This window comes from Chiloscyllium plagiosum, unplaced genomic scaffold, assembly GCF_037043375.1.
Source record: "Chiloscyllium plagiosum isolate Xiang-an unplaced genomic scaffold, Cpla_swu_hap1 HiC_scaffold_44, whole genome shotgun sequence".
NCBI lineage: Eukaryota > Metazoa > Chordata > Chondrichthyes > Orectolobiformes > Hemiscylliidae > Chiloscyllium > Chiloscyllium plagiosum.
In genome coordinates, this window is record NW_028270182.1 from 559,129 (window position 1) to 572,215 (window position 13,087).

A 13,087-nucleotide genomic window follows, 5' to 3' on the forward strand; every position below is an offset into this window, starting at 1 on the left:
GGGGTTCAGGGTTCAGGTTTGGGTTTGGGATCAGGGTTCGGGGTGAGCCTCCAGCTCCTGCCTCCTCCCTGCCACCCCCCAGCACCGCCCATCGGTGTCGGTCCTCAGCAGCGGCGTTGGGTCAGTTTGGTGAGGACCTGGTGTTGCTGGGGTTTGTAGAACAGGAAGAAACTGTCTGGCAGAATCCGGCCCCGACCGAGTTTATCGACTGGACCCATCAGCGTGTACCTGGCACCTGGGGGAGGGGGGAATGGGGGAGATGAGGGGGGGGGGGGGGGGGGGGGAACAGACACAGACTCAGTGCTCCCAATACAAAGGACATCACCTCACAGTGTCCACAAACAGTGACAGTATCTATGTGTGTGAGGGACACGAACGGTCAGTGTGTGTGTGAGAGAGACAGTAACGGTCAGTGTGTGTGTGAGAGAGACAGTAACGGTCAGTGTGTGTGTGAGAGACAGTAACGGTCAGTGTGTGTGTGAGAGAGACAGTAACGGTCAGTGTGTGTGTGAGAGAGACAGTAACGGTCAGTGTGTGTGTGAGAGACAGTAACGGTCAGTGTGTGTGTGTGAGGGACAGTAACGGTCAGTGTGTGTGTGAGAGACACTAACGGTCAGTGTGTGTGTGTGTGAGAGACAGTAACGGTCAGTGTGTGTGTGCGTGAGGGACAGTAACGGTCAGTGTGTGTGTGAGAGAGACAGTAACGGTCAGTGTGTGTGTGTGAGAGACAGTAACGGTCAGTGTGTGTGTGTGAGGGACAGTAACGGTCAGTGTGTGTGTGTGAGGGACAGTAACGGACAGTGTGTGTGAGGGACAGTAACGGTCAGTGTGTGTGAGAGAGACAGTAACGGTCAGTGTGTGTGTGTGTGTGAGACAGTAACGGTCAGTGTGTGTGTGTGTGTGAGACAGTAATGGTCAGTGTGTGTGTGAGAGAGACAGTAACGGTCAGTGTGTGTGAGAGACACTAACGGTCAGTGTGTGTGTGTGAGGGACAGTAACGGTCAGTGTGTGTGTGTGTGTGAGACAGTAACGGTCAGTGTGTGTGTGTGAGGGACAGTAACGGTCAGTGTGTGTGTGTGTGAGAGACAGTAACGGTCAGTGTGTGTGTGTGTGAGAGACAGTAACGGTCAGTGTGTGTGTGAGGGACAGTAACGGTCAGTGTGTGTGTGTGTGGGACAGTAACGGTCAGTGTGTGTGTGTGAGAGACAGTAACGGTCAGTGTGTGTGTGTGAGAGACACTAACGGTCAGTGTGTGTGTGTGTGTGACCGGAACGGTCAGTGTGTGTGTGTGAGGGACAGTAACGGTCAGTGTGTGTGTGTGTGTGAGAGACACTAACGGTCAGTGTGTGTGTGAGAGAGACAGTAACGGTCAGTGTGTGTGAGAGACACTAACGGTCAGTGTGTGTGTGTGAAGACAGTAACGGTCAGTGTGTGTGTGTGTGAGAGAGACAGTAACGGTCAGTGCATGTGTGTGAGAGACACTAACGGTCAGTGTGTGTGTGTGAGAGACAGTAACGGTCAGTGTGTGTGTGTGAGAGACACTAACGGTCAGTGTGTGTGTGAGAGACACTAACGGTCAGTGTGTGTGTCTGAGGGACAGTAACGGTCAGTGTGTGTGTGTGTGAGAGACAGTAACGGTCAGTGTGTGTGAGAGACAGTAACGGTCAGTGTGTGTGTGAGGGACAGTAACGGTCAGTGTGTGTGTGTGTGGGACAGTAACGGTCAGTGTGTGTGTGTGAGGGACAGTAACGGTCAGTGTGTGTGTGTGTGTGAGACAGTAACGGTCAGTGTGTGTGTGAGAGAGACAGTAACGGTCAGTGTGTGTGTGTGAGAGACACTAACGGTCAGTGTGTGTGTGAGAGACACTAACGGTCAGTGTGTGTGTCTGAGGGACAGTAACGGTCAGTGTGTGTGTGTGTGAGAGACAGTAACGGTCAGTGTGTGTGAGAGACAGTAACGGTCAGTGTGTGTGTGAGGGACAGTAACGGTCAGTGTGTGTGTGTGTGGGACAGTAACGGTCAGTGTGTGTGTGTGAGGGACAGTAACGGTCAGTGTGTGTGTGTGTGAGGGACAGTAACGGTCAGTGTGTGTGTGTGTGTGTGAGACAGTAACGGTCAGTGTGTCTGTGTGAGGGACAGTAACGGTCAGTGTGTGTGTGTGTGAGAGACAGTAACGGTCAGTGTGTGTGTGTGAGAGACAGTAACGGTCAGTGTGTGTGTGTGTGAGAGACAGTAACGGTCAGTGTGTGTGTGAGAGAGACAGTAACGGTCAGTGTGTGTGTGTGTGAGAGAGACAGTAACGGTCAGTGTGTGTGTGTGTGTGAGACAGTAACGGTCAGTGTGTGTGTGTGAGAGACAGTAACGGTCAGTGTGTGTGTGTGTGAGAGACAGTAACGGTCAGTGTGTGTGTGTGAGGGACAGTAACGGTCAGTGTGTGTGTGTGTGTGAGACAGTAACGGTCAGTGTGTGTGTGTGAGAGACAGTAACGGTCAGTGTGTGTGTGTGTGAGAGACAGTAACGGTCAGTGTGTGTGTGTGAGGGACAGTAACGGTCAGTGTGTGTGTGTGAGAGACAGTAACGGTCAGTGTGTGTGTGAGAGAGACAGTAACGGTCAGTGTGTGTGTGAGAGAGACAGTAACGGTCAGTGTGTGTGAGAGACAGTAACGGTCAGTGTGTGTGTGTGAGGGACAGTAACGGTCAGTGTGTGTGTGTGTGTGAGACAGTAACGGTCAGTGTGTGTGTGTGAGGGACACTAACGGTCAGTGTGTGTGTGTGAGGGACAGTAACGGTCAGTGTGTGTGAGAGACAGTAACGGTCAGTGTGTGTGTGAGGGACAGTAACGGTCAGTGTGTGTGTGTGTGGGACAGTAACGGTCAGTGTGTGTGTGTGTGAGAGACACTAACGGTCAGTGTGTGTGTGTGTGAGAGACAGTAACGGTCAGTGTGTGTGTGTGAGAGACACTAACGGTCAGTGTGTGTGTGTGTGAGAGACAGTAACGGTCAGTGTGTGTGTGTGAGGGACAGTAACGGTCAGTGTGTGTGTGTGTGAGAGACAGTAACGGTCAGTGTGTGTATGTGAGACAGTAACGGTCAGTGTGTGTGTGTGTGAGAGACAGTAACGGTCAGTGTGTGTGTGAGAGAGACAGTAACGGTCAGTGTGTGTGTGTGAGAGAGACAGTAACGGTCAGTGTGTGTGTGAGAGACAGTAACGGTCAGTGTGTGTGTGAGAGAGACAGTAACGGTCAGTGTGTGTGTGTGAGAGAGACAGTAACGGTCAGTGTGTGTGTGAGAGACAGTAACGGTCAGTGTGTGTATGTGAGACAGTAACGGTCAGTGTGTGTGTGAGAGAGACAGTAACGGTCAGTGTGTGTGTGAGAGACAGTAACGGTCAGTGTGTGTGTGTGTGAGAGACAGTAACAGTCAGTGTGTGTATGTGAGACAGTAACGGTCAGTGTGTGTGTGAGAGAGACAGTAACGGTCAGTGTGTGTGAGAGACAGTAACGGTCAGTGTGTGTGTGAGTGACAGTAACGGTCAGTGTGTGTGTGTGTGAGAGACAGTAACGGTCAGTGTGTGTGAGAGACAGTAACGGTCAGTGTGTGTGTGAGTGACAGTGACGGTCAGTGTGTGTGTGTGTGAGAGACAGTAACGGTCAGTGTGTGTGAGAGACAGTAACGGTCAGTGTGTGTGTGAGTGACAGTAACGGTCAGTGTGTGTGTGTGAGAGACAGTAACGGTCAGTGTGTGTATGTGAGACAGTAACGGTCAGTGTGTGTGTGTGAGACAGTAACGGTCAGTGTGTGTGTGAGAGAGACAGTAACGGTCAGTGTGTGTGAGAGACACTAACGGTCAGTGTGTGTGTGTGTGAGAGACAGTAACGGTCAGTGTGTGTGTGAGACAGTAACGGTCAGTGTGTGTGTGAGAGACAGTAACGGTCAGTGTGTGTGAGAGACAGTAACGGTCAGTGTGTGTGTGAGAGAGACAGTAACGGTCAGTGTGTGTGTGTGAGAGACACTAACGGTCAGTGTGTCTGTGAGAGAGACAGTAACGGTCAGTGTGTGTGAGAGACAGTAACGGTCAGTGTGTGTGTGTGTGAGAGACAGTAACGGTCAGTGTGTGTGTGTGAGAGACACTAACGGTCAGTGTGTCTGTGAGAGAGACAGTAACGGTCAGTGTGTGTGTGTGAGAGAGACAGTAACGGTCAGTGTGTGTGTGTGAGAGAGTAACGGTCAGTTTGTGTGAGAGACAGTAACGGTCAGTGTGTGTGTGAGGGACACTAACGGTCAGTGTGTGTGAGAGACAGTAACGGTCAGTGTGTCTGTGAGAGAGACAGTAACGGTCAGTGTGTGTGAGAGACAGTAACGGTCAGTGAGTGTGTGTGCGAGGGACAGTAACGGTCAGTGTGTGTGTGTGTGAGAGACAGTAACGGTCAGTGTGTGTGTGTGTGTGAGAGACACTAACGGTCAGTGTGTGTGTGAGAGAGACAGTAACGGTCAGTGTGTGTGTGTGAGAGACACTAACGGTCAGTGTGTGTGTGAGAGAGACAGTAACGGTCAGTGTGTGTGTGTGAGAGACACTAACGGTCAGTGTGTGTGTGAGAGAGACAGTAACGGTCAGTGTGTGTGTGTGTGAGAGACACTAACGGTCAGTGTGTGTGTGAGAGACAGTAACGGTCAGTGTGTGTGAGAGACAGTAACGGTCAGTGAGTGTGTGTGCGAGGGACAGTAACGGTCAGTGTGTGTGTGTGTGAGAGACAGTAACGGTCAGTGTGTGTGTGTGTGTGAGAGACACTAACGGTCAGTGTGTCTGTGAGAGAGACAGTAACGGTCAGTGTGTGTGTGTGTGAGACACTAACGGTCAGTTTGTGTGTGAGAGAGACAGTAACGGTCAGTGTGTGTGTGTGAGAGACACGAACGGTCAGTGTGTGTGTGAGAGAGACAGTAACAGTCAGTGTGTGTGTGTGAGAGACAGTAACGGTCAGTGTGTGTGTGTGAGAGACACTAACGGTCAGTGTGTGTGTGAGAGAGACAGTAACAGTCAGTGTGTGTGTGAGAGAGACAGTAACGGTCAGTGTGTGTGTGAGAGAGACAGTAACGGTCAGTGTGTGTGTGAGAGAGACAGTAACAGTCAGTGTGTGTGTGTGAGAGACAGTAACGGTCAGTGTGTGTGTGTGTGAGAGACACTAACGGTCAGTGTGTGTGTGTGAGGGACAGTAACGGTCAGTGTGTGTGTGAGAGAGACACTAACGGTCAGTGTGTGTGTGAGAGAGACAGTAACAGTCAGTGTGTGTGTGAGAGACACTAACGGTCAGTGTGTGTGTGAGAGAGACAGTAACGGTCAGTGTGTGTGTGAGAGAGACAGTAACGGTCAGTGTGTGTGTGTGAGAGAGACACTAACGGTCAGTGTGTGTGTGAGAGAGACAGTAACAGTCAGTGTGTGTGTGAGAGACACTAACGGTCAGTGTGTGTGTGAGAGAGACAGTAACAGTCAGTGTGTGTGTGAGAGAGACAGTAACGGTCAGTGTGTGTGTGTGTGAGAGACACTAACGGTCAGTGTGTGTGTGAGAGAGACACTAACGGTCAGTGTGTGTGTGAGAGAGACACTAACGGTCAGTGTGTGTGTGAGAGAGACAGTAACAGTCAGTGTGTGTGTGAGAGACACTAACGGTCAGTGTGTGTGTGAGAGAGACAGTAACAGTCAGTGTGTGTGTGAGAGAGACAGTAATGGTCAGTGTGTGTGTGTGTGAGAGACACTAACGGTCAGTGTGTGTGTGTGAGGGACAGTAACGGTCAGTGTGTGTGTGAGAGAGACAGTAACAGTCAGTGTGTGTGTGTGTGAGAGACAGTAACGGTCAGTGTGTGTGTGTGAGGGACAGTAACGGTCAGTGTGTGTGTGTGTGAGAGACAGTAACGGTCAGTGTGTGTGTGTGAGGGACAGTAACGGTCAGTGTGTGTGTGTGTGAGAGAGACAGTAACGGTCAGTGTGTGTGTGAGAGAGACACTAACGGTCAGTGTGTGTGTGAGAGAGACAGTAACAGTCAGTGTGTGTGTGAGAGAGACACTAACGGTCAGTGTGTGTGTGAGAGAGACAGTAACAGTCAGTGTGTGTGTGAGAGAGACAGTAACGGTCAGTGTGTGTGTGAGAGAGACACTAACGGTCAGTGTGTGTGTGAGAGAGACAGTAACAGTCAGTGTGTGTGTGAGAGAGACAGTATCGGTCAGTGTGTGTGTGTGAGAGACACTAACGGTCAGTGTGTGTGTGAGAGAGACAGTAACAGTCAGTGTGTGTGTGAGAGAGACACTAACGGTCAGTGTGTGTGTGAGAGAGACAGTAACAGTCAGTGTGTGTGTGAGAGAGACAGTAACGGTCAGTGTGTGTGTGTGTGAGAGACACTAACGGTCAGTGTGTGTGTGTGAGGGACAGTAACGGTCAGTGTGTGTGTGTGTGTGAGAGAGACAGTAACAGTCAGTGTGTGTGTGAGAGAGACAGTAACGGTCAGTGTGTGTGTGAGAGAGACAGTAACGGTCAGTGTGTGTGTGTGAGGGACAGTAACGGTCAGTGTGTGTGTGAGAGACAGTAACGGTCAGTGTGTGTGTGAGAGAGACAGTAACGGTCAGTGTGTGTGTGAGAGAGACACTAACGGTCAGTGTGTGTGTGAGAGAGACAGTAACAGTCAGTGTGTGTGTGAGAGAGACAGTAACAGTCAGTGTGTGTGTGTGTGAGAGACACTAACGGTCAGTGTGTGTGTGAGAGAGACAGTAACAGTCAGTGTGTGTGAGAGACAGTAACGGTCAGTGTGTGTGTGAGAGAGACACTAACGGTCAGTGTGTGTGTGAGAGACACTAACGGTCAGTGTGTGTGTGAGAGAGACAGTAACAGTCAGTGTGTGTGAGAGACAGTAACGGTCAGTGTGTGTGTGAGAGAGACAGTAACAGTCAGTGTGTGTGTGAGAGACACTAACGGTCAGTGTGTGTGTGAGAGAGACAGTAACAGTCAGTGTGTGTGTGAGAGACACTAACGGTCAGTGTGTGTGTGAGAGAGACAGTAACAGTCAGTGTGTGTGTGAGAGAGACACTAACGGTCAGTGTGTGTGTGAGAGAGACAGTAACGGTCAGTGTGTGTGTGAGAGACACTAACGGTCAGTGTGTGTGTGAGAGAGACAGTAACAGTCAGTGTGTGTGAGAGACAGTAACGGTCAGTGTGTGTGTGTGAGGGACAGTAACGGTCAGTGTGTGTGTGAGAGAGACAGTAACAGTCAGTGTGTGTGTGAGAGACACTAACGGTCAGTGTGTGTGTGAGAGACAGTAACGGTCAGTGTGTGTGTGAGAGACACTAACGGTCAGTGTGTGTGTGAGAGAGACAGTAACAGTCAGTGTGTGTGTGAGAGAGACAGTAACGGTCAGTGTGTGTGTGTGTGAGAGACACTAACGGTCAGTGTGTGTGTGAGAGAGACAGTAACGGTCAGTGTGTGTGTGTGTGAGAGACACTAACGGTCAGTGTGTGTGTGAGAGAGACAGTAACGGTCAGTGTGTGTGTGTGTGAGAGACAGTAACAGTCAGTGTGTGTTTGAGAGACACTAACGGTCAGTGTGTGTGTGAGAGGGACAGTAACGGTCAGTGTGTGTGTGAGAGAGACAGTAACAGTCAGTGTGTGTGTGAGAGACACTAACGGTCAGTGTGTGTGTGAGAGAGACAGTAACAGTCAGTGTGTGTGTGAGAGAGACAGTAACAGTCAGTGTGTGTGTGAGAGACACTAACGGTCAGTGTGTGTGTGAGAGAGACAGTAACAGTCAGTGTGTGTGTGAGAGACACTAACGGTCAGTGTGTGTGTGAGAGAGACAGTAACAGTCAGTGTGTGTGTGAGAGAGACAGTAACAGTCAGTGTGTGTGTGAGAGAGACAGTAACGGTCAGTGTGTGTGTGAGAGAGACAGTAACGGTCAGTGTGTGTGTGAGAGACAGTAACGGTCAGTGTGTGTGTGTGAGGGACAGTAACGGTCAGTGTGTGTGTGAGAGACACTAACGGTCAGTGTGTGTGTGTGTGAGAGACAGTAACGGTCAGTGTGTGTGTGCGTGAGGGACAGTAACGGTCAGTGTGTGTGTGAGAGAGACAGTAACGGTCAGTGTGTGTGTGTGAGAGACAGTAACGGTCAGTGTGTGTGTGTGAGGGACAGTAACGGTCAGTGTGTGTGTGTGAGGGACAGTAACGGACAGTGTGTGTGAGGGACAGTAACGGTCAGTGTGTGTGAGAGAGACAGTAACGGTCAGTGTGTGTGTGTGTGTGAGACAGTAACGGTCAGTGTGTGTGTGTGTGTGAGACAGTAATGGTCAGTGTGTGTGTGAGAGAGACAGTAACGGTCAGTGTGTGTGAGAGACACTAACGGTCAGTGTGTGTGTGTGAGGGACAGTAACGGTCAGTGTGTGTGTGTGTGTGAGACAGTAACGGTCAGTGTGTGTGTGTGAGGGACAGTAACGGTCAGTGTGTGTGTGTGTGAGAGACAGTAACGGTCAGTGTGTGTGTGTGTGAGAGACAGTAACGGTCAGTGTGTGTGTGAGGGACAGTAACGGTCAGTGTGTGTGTGTGTGGGACAGTAACGGTCAGTGTGTGTGTGTGAGAGACAGTAACGGTCAGTGTGTGTGTGTGAGAGACACTAACGGTCAGTGTGTGTGTGTGTGTGACCGGAACGGTCAGTGTGTGTGTGTGAGGGACAGTAACGGTCAGTGTGTGTGTGTGTGTGAGAGACACTAACGGTCAGTGTGTGTGTGAGAGAGACAGTAACGGTCAGTGTGTGTGAGAGACACTAACGGTCAGTGTGTGTGTGTGAAGACAGTAACGGTCAGTGTGTGTGTGTGTGAGAGAGACAGTAACGGTCAGTGCATGTGTGTGAGAGACACTAACGGTCAGTGTGTGTGTGTGAGAGACAGTAACGGTCAGTGTGTGTGTGTGAGAGACACTAACGGTCAGTGTGTGTGTGAGAGACACTAACGGTCAGTGTGTGTGTCTGAGGGACAGTAACGGTCAGTGTGTGTGTGTGTGAGAGACAGTAACGGTCAGTGTGTGTGAGAGACAGTAACGGTCAGTGTGTGTGTGAGGGACAGTAACGGTCAGTGTGTGTGTGTGTGGGACAGTAACGGTCAGTGTGTGTGTGTGAGGGACAGTAACGGTCAGTGTGTGTGTGTGTGTGAGACAGTAACGGTCAGTGTGTGTGTGAGAGAGACAGTAACGGTCAGTGTGTGTGTGTGAGAGACACTAACGGTCAGTGTGTGTGTGAGAGACACTAACGGTCAGTGTGTGTGTCTGAGGGACAGTAACGGTCAGTGTGTGTGTGTGTGAGAGACAGTAACGGTCAGTGTGTGTGAGAGACAGTAACGGTCAGTGTGTGTGTGAGGGACAGTAACGGTCAGTGTGTGTGTGTGTGGGACAGTAACGGTCAGTGTGTGTGTGTGAGGGACAGTAACGGTCAGTGTGTGTGTGTGTGAGGGACAGTAACGGTCAGTGTGTGTGTGTGTGTGTGAGACAGTAACGGTCAGTGTGTCTGTGTGAGGGACAGTAACGGTCAGTGTGTGTGTGTGTGAGAGACAGTAACGGTCAGTGTGTGTGTGTGAGAGACAGTAACGGTCAGTGTGTGTGTGTGTGAGAGACAGTAACGGTCAGTGTGTGTGTGAGAGAGACAGTAACGGTCAGTGTGTGTGTGTGTGAGAGAGACAGTAACGGTCAGTGTGTGTGTGTGTGTGAGACAGTAACGGTCAGTGTGTGTGTGTGAGAGACAGTAACGGTCAGTGTGTGTGTGTGTGAGAGACAGTAACGGTCAGTGTGTGTGTGTGAGGGACAGTAACGGTCAGTGTGTGTGTGTGTGTGAGACAGTAACGGTCAGTGTGTGTGTGTGAGAGACAGTAACGGTCAGTGTGTGTGTGTGTGAGAGACAGTAACGGTCAGTGTGTGTGTGTGAGGGACAGTAACGGTCAGTGTGTGTGTGTGAGAGACAGTAACGGTCAGTGTGTGTGTGAGAGAGACAGTAACGGTCAGTGTGTGTGTGAGAGAGACAGTAACGGTCAGTGTGTGTGAGAGACAGTAACGGTCAGTGTGTGTGTGTGAGGGACAGTAACGGTCAGTGTGTGTGTGTGTGTGAGACAGTAACGGTCAGTGTGTGTGTGTGAGGGACACTAACGGTCAGTGTGTGTGTGTGAGGGACAGTAACGGTCAGTGTGTGTGAGAGACAGTAACGGTCAGTGTGTGTGTGAGGGACAGTAACGGTCAGTGTGTGTGTGTGTGGGACAGTAACGGTCAGTGTGTGTGTGTGTGAGAGACACTAACGGTCAGTGTGTGTGTGTGTGAGAGACAGTAACGGTCAGTGTGTGTGTGTGAGAGACACTAACGGTCAGTGTGTGTGTGTGTGAGAGACAGTAACGGTCAGTGTGTGTGTGTGAGGGACAGTAACGGTCAGTGTGTGTGTGTGTGAGAGACAGTAACGGTCAGTGTGTGTATGTGAGACAGTAACGGTCAGTGTGTGTGTGTGTGAGAGACAGTAACGGTCAGTGTGTGTGTGAGAGAGACAGTAACGGTCAGTGTGTGTGTGTGAGAGAGACAGTAACGGTCAGTGTGTGTGTGAGAGACAGTAACGGTCAGTGTGTGTGTGAGAGAGACAGTAACGGTCAGTGTGTGTGTGTGAGAGAGACAGTAACGGTCAGTGTGTGTGTGAGAGACAGTAACGGTCAGTGTGTGTATGTGAGACAGTAACGGTCAGTGTGTGTGTGAGAGAGACAGTAACGGTCAGTGTGTGTGTGAGAGACAGTAACGGTCAGTGTGTGTGTGTGTGAGAGACAGTAACAGTCAGTGTGTGTATGTGAGACAGTAACGGTCAGTGTGTGTGTGAGAGAGACAGTAACGGTCAGTGTGTGTGAGAGACAGTAACGGTCAGTGTGTGTGTGAGTGACAGTAACGGTCAGTGTGTGTGTGTGTGAGAGACAGTAACGGTCAGTGTGTGTGAGAGACAGTAACGGTCAGTGTGTGTGTGAGTGACAGTGACGGTCAGTGTGTGTGTGTGTGAGAGACAGTAACGGTCAGTGTGTGTGAGAGACAGTAACGGTCAGTGTGTGTGTGAGTGACAGTAACGGTCAGTGTGTGTGTGTGAGAGACAGTAACGGTCAGTGTGTGTATGTGAGACAGTAACGGTCAGTGTGTGTGTGTGAGACAGTAACGGTCAGTGTGTGTGTGAGAGAGACAGTAACGGTCAGTGTGTGTGAGAGACACTAACGGTCAGTGTGTGTGTGTGTGAGAGACAGTAACGGTCAGTGTGTGTGTGAGACAGTAACGGTCAGTGTGTGTGTGAGAGACAGTAACGGTCAGTGTGTGTGAGAGACAGTAACGGTCAGTGTGTGTGTGAGAGAGACAGTAACGGTCAGTGTGTGTGTGTGAGAGACACTAACGGTCAGTGTGTCTGTGAGAGAGACAGTAACGGTCAGTGTGTGTGAGAGACAGTAACGGTCAGTGTGTGTGTGTGTGAGAGACAGTAACGGTCAGTGTGTGTGTGTGAGAGACACTAACGGTCAGTGTGTCTGTGAGAGAGACAGTAACGGTCAGTGTGTGTGTGTGAGAGAGACAGTAACGGTCAGTGTGTGTGTGTGAGAGAGTAACGGTCAGTTTGTGTGAGAGACAGTAACGGTCAGTGTGTGTGTGAGGGACACTAACGGTCAGTGTGTGTGAGAGACAGTAACGGTCAGTGTGTCTGTGAGAGAGACAGTAACGGTCAGTGTGTGTGAGAGACAGTAACGGTCAGTGAGTGTGTGTGCGAGGGACAGTAACGGTCAGTGTGTGTGTGTGTGAGAGACAGTAACGGTCAGTGTGTGTGTGTGTGTGAGAGACACTAACGGTCAGTGTGTGTGTGAGAGAGACAGTAACGGTCAGTGTGTGTGTGTGAGAGACACTAACGGTCAGTGTGTGTGTGAGAGAGACAGTAACGGTCAGTGTGTGTGTGTGAGAGACACTAACGGTCAGTGTGTGTGTGAGAGAGACAGTAACGGTCAGTGTGTGTGTGTGTGAGAGACACTAACGGTCAGTGTGTGTGTGAGAGACAGTAACGGTCAGTGTGTGTGAGAGACAGTAACGGTCAGTGAGTGTGTGTGCGAGGGACAGTAACGGTCAGTGTGTGTGTGTGTGAGAGACAGTAACGGTCAGTGTGTGTGTGTGTGTGAGAGACACTAACGGTCAGTGTGTCTGTGAGAGAGACAGTAACGGTCAGTGTGTGTGTGTGTGAGACACTAACGGTCAGTTTGTGTGTGAGAGAGACAGTAACGGTCAGTGTGTGTGTGTGAGAGACACGAACGGTCAGTGTGTGTGTGAGAGAGACAGTAACAGTCAGTGTGTGTGTGTGAGAGACAGTAACGGTCAGTGTGTGTGTGTGAGAGACACTAACGGTCAGTGTGTGTGTGAGAGAGACAGTAACAGTCAGTGTGTGTGTGAGAGAGACAGTAACGGTCAGTGTGTGTGTGAGAGAGACAGTAACGGTCAGTGTGTGTGTGAGAGAGACAGTAACAGTCAGTGTGTGTGTGTGAGAGACAGTAACGGTCAGTGTGTGTGTGTGTGAGAGACACTAACGGTCAGTGTGTGTGTGTGAGGGACAGTAACGGTCAGTGTGTGTGTGAGAGAGACACTAACGGTCAGTGTGTGTGTGAGAGAGACAGTAACAGTCAGTGTGTGTGTGAGAGACACTAACGGTCAGTGTGTGTGTGAGAGAGACAGTAACGGTCAGTGTGTGTGTGAGAGAGACAGTAACGGTCAGTGTGTGTGTGTGAGAGAGACACTAACGGTCAGTGTGTGTGTGAGAGAGACAGTAACAGTCAGTGTGTGTGTGAGAGACACTAACGGTCAGTGTGTGTGTGAGAGAGACAGTAACAGTCAGTGTGTGTGTGAGAGAGACAGTAACGGTCAGTGTGTGTGTGTGTGAGAGACACTAACGGTCAGTGTGTGTGTGAGAGAGACACTAACGGTCAGTGTGTGTGTGAGAGAGACACTAACGGTCAGTGTGTGTGTGAGAGAGACAGTAACAGTCAGTGTGTGTGTGAGAGACACTAACGGTCAGTGTGTGTGTGAGAGAG

At 50.5% G+C, this 13,087-nt stretch overlaps 1 long non-coding RNA gene across 1 annotated transcript in view; it reads right to left on the reverse strand.

Annotated features, from left to right (window-relative positions):
- LOC148136853 (uncharacterized) overlaps nucleotides 1–13,087 on the reverse strand; it is a 113,560-nt gene that overhangs the window by 504 nt on the left and 99,969 nt on the right. The window contains exon 2 of the long non-coding RNA XR_015754345.1: nucleotides 1–235. This exon is cut by the window's left edge and continues 504 nt beyond it. This is a non-coding gene — a long non-coding RNA (uncharacterized LOC148136853). The remainder of the gene's footprint in view (nucleotides 236–13,087) is intronic.